We start from the raw sequence: 3789 nt of genomic DNA, 5'->3' as shown, positions 1-3789 counted from the left end.
CAGCTTCACTCTACACTCGTATGTGAATGACTGGTATGTATGCTTGCAATTAAAGGACTTTCATTTTCTGTTTGAGTCATTGTATATATATATATATATATATATATATATATATATATATATATATATATATATATATATATATATATATATATATATATATATATATATATATATATATATATATATATATATACTGTATAATCTTTGTATAGCTCGTCTATTTTTGTCTTTCCAAATGGGCATTCTGTTGTTAAGAAGTTTGCTTAGCAATCCGGAGGCCTTGGTTTCCTTCATATGAAGAAGGCTCATGGTATAATAATAATATAATAATAATAATATGGGTCGCTCCCCCCCCCCGGGGCTCTCTCTCTCTCTCTCTCTCTCTCTCTCTCTCTCTCTCTCTCTCTCTCTCTCTCTCTCTCTCTCTCGTTAGATTTCTAGAGAAGGTTACATCCAATGAATGCGATTTTCCATCATCCTAACCGAATACTTCGTGAAGACAGGTCCAGTACATCTCGTATCTGATGACACCAAACGCCACGATTCGGCTCCGCATGTGTCAATATATATGTGCGACTATATGCAGTTATTTTCAGCGGAGAGGGTGGTAGCATGGACATCCTAATATCCCCTTATCTGTGCCAGGCTTGATGGAAAGGGAGAGAAGTCAGTCGTGTTTCATTTCAGGGGAAACATATTTTCACCTTTAGAGGACACTGGTTGCTTTCACAATTCCAAGTATATTTAGATAAGTTGCCCAACGAAAACCTTAGATCCCTAGCTGCAACCCCTTTCATTCCTTTTACTGTACCTCCATTCATGTTATATTTTTTCCATCTTGCTATCCACCCTCTCCTAAATATTATTTCATTGTGCAACTGCTTTGAGGTTTTCCTCCTGTTACACCTTTCAAACCTACCTACTCTCAATTTCCTTTCCCGCGCTGAATGACCTCAAAGGTCCCAGTGATTGGCCTTTGGCCTAAACTGCATTCCATTCCATTCCATTCCGTCATCATTCACCTATTCATTAGCTTATATATTTCACCTTCATTATGGCGCTGAATAATCTTGATGGGTTACGGCGCTTGGTCTTCAAGATCTAAATTTCATAATCAGTCAATCAATCATTCCATTCCAACGAAAACCTGAAAACTTGAACGCAATTGATGGGATTTGAAACCCACGCTGGTTAGAAGAGTGTTGATAGCATTTGCCGTTTGCAATTTGTATTCATCCAAAGAGGGAGTTTGTGATACGACAGTGTACGGAGATGTAAATGATTTCATCGTTGGTTTAGTTGAGCTTTTGTATTCTTTAATAAGAAACATGCAAAATCATATAAAGTAAACTCCTCTTCAGAGCGGTTGATCTTGCCTGCGTGCTCTATTCTAATTGTGTAAATTGATCAAATGAACTTGTTCAGCTTATTTTGAACATGTGAGCAGAAGCAGTCAGTGTAAATTGCTGAATGTTTATCTCCTAATGTGTATGATAGTGTGTACGTTAGTAATTTTTATTTTTTGAAATATGTTTCAGCTTTTTTTTTATAAATCTCTCTCTCTCTCTCTCTCTCTCTCTCTCTCTCTCTCTCTCTCTCTCTCTCTCTCTCTCTCTCTCTCTAGTGTGCTCTTAGTAATTTTATTTATTTTGAAATATGTTGTGCTTTGTTTATAAATCTTAGTAATTTTATTTATTTTTTTTTTTTGAAATATGTTTTAGCTTTTTTTATAAATCTCTCTCTCTCTCTCTCTCTCTCTCTCTCTCTCTCTCTCTCTCTCTCTCTCTCTCTCTCTCTCTCTCTCTCTCTCTCAGTACGTCTGATAGTGTGTACGTTAGTAATTTTTTTTTTTGAAATATGTTTTAGCTGTTTTTTTTCATAAATTTTTTCATCTCTCTCTCTCTCTCTCTCTCTCTCTCTCTCTCTCTCTCTCAGTACGTATGATAGTGTGTACGTCAGTAATTATTATTTTTTAAAACATGTTTTAGCTTTTTTCATGAATCTCTCTCTCTCTCTCTCTCTCTCTCTCTCTCTCTCTCTCTCTCTCTCTCTCTCTCTCTCTCTCCTCTCCCTTGAGTGTCTTATCTTTATTTCCGGGGAGAAGGGAGGGAGGGAGGAAGGAATGGACCACGGCAGATGATGGTATCGAGAGAATCTTATTCCGCATCGAGCCGAGTCAGCTCGAAGAATAATAAGAACGACGGTGGAAATCCTGGCGCAGTTCTCGAGTGAGGAGTGGATTTCAGGCTCCTCTCTCCGTGGCATTTGTCTGCTTGCGTGCGTGTGCGCGCGCGCCCGAGCTTGCCTGCATGCACGTTTGTCGGCAGTAAGTGGGCATTGTAAATGCAGATGGGGCTGGGATCACGAGGGCTTTTGTGTCCCAGACTTGATGAAATTTAGGCGGGGGGGAGAAAAAAGAGGGGGGGTGGAAAATGAGTCGGTGCTTAGAATCCTGACCAATGGGGTCTCTTGAAAGATGATGTCATAGGGAATAGTGATTTCCAGTTGCTTGCTGTTGAGGGGAAGGAAAATTAAAAAAAAAAAAAAAAAAAAAAAAATGCACTGGAGTTTCTTGGGCGCAACCGAGATTTCTGTGCAGCCGCTACAGCGTGTAATCAAGGCCACCGAAAATAGATCTATCTGTCGGTTGTCTCGGTATAATGCTGTGTGAAGATTTAACCACGGGTCGGTGCTGGCCTATCCTGTAGCGTTGCCAGAAGCACGATCATGGCTAACTTTAACTTTAAATCAAATAAAAACTACTGAGGCTAGAGGGCTGTAATTTGGTATGTTTGATGATTGGAGGGTGGATGATCAACCTACCAATTTGCAGCTCTCTAGCCTCAGTAGCTTTTAAGATCTGAGGGCGGACATAGAAAAGTTCGGACGGAACAAAGTGCGGACGGACGGACGGACAGACACAGCCGACGCAATAGTTTTCTTTCACAGAAAACTAAAAAGAGGGAAGGAAAATGAGTTGGTCCTGACCCATGGGGTCTCTTGAAAGATATTTTCATAGGAAATAGTGATTTCCAGTTCCTTGCAGTTGAAGGAAAGGAAAATTCTCCCGGTTGATGTCCATTAAGGGGAAGCAGGAAGGTTTTGATTCATTCCTACCTTAGCAGAGTTCCAGATTCCGTGCCGTCCTCTGTGGTTCTATAATAACAATAATAATACAGAATTACCTTGCAACATCGACTTAAGAATGATCTTAATCATTTTAGTCTGGGCAACTATTGACGGTCACTGGGTGATCAAAAAAGAAAGGCCAGAAAGTTTTCCAGGGGTCGAGCGCATGACGCCATATGCCTTTGCGTACAGGACTAACATCGTGAGGTAAACATCATATTATTCCTTTTTCCAGACCCATATTCTTAAAATTCCAAGGGTAAGGCCATAGAGGGCCCTCACTCCTTGACGGGAGAAAGACTTACCTTTGGGAAAAATTATTATGAAGACGCTGGAGATGATGGTAATATCGATAGCGATAATAGTAATCGACCATTATTCCGAGTTAAGATTATAGTAGTAATGATACCATTATTTTCCTTTTCAGCGCCTTAGTTGTTCGTCATTATTCATTAATAGAGAAAACTATTGGAAAATCGGTAGTCTCTTGATCTAGTTGCATTCAAATTAAGTTAAAAGTTATTTTTAAAAAACTAGAATCAACCCACATAGTGCAAATTTCAGACCGGAGGGCATTTAATTTTTTTTTTTTTTTGGCGCGGGGTTGGGTTGCTGTGTCCTTCAGGGGGTTGCTGTTTCCTTCAGATCCCGATTTTC

The sequence above is a fragment of the Macrobrachium rosenbergii genome, chromosome 37 (genome assembly GCF_040412425.1).
Source record: "Macrobrachium rosenbergii isolate ZJJX-2024 chromosome 37, ASM4041242v1, whole genome shotgun sequence".
NCBI lineage: Eukaryota > Metazoa > Arthropoda > Malacostraca > Decapoda > Palaemonidae > Macrobrachium > Macrobrachium rosenbergii.
Note: the sequence above shows the minus strand (reverse complement) of the source record.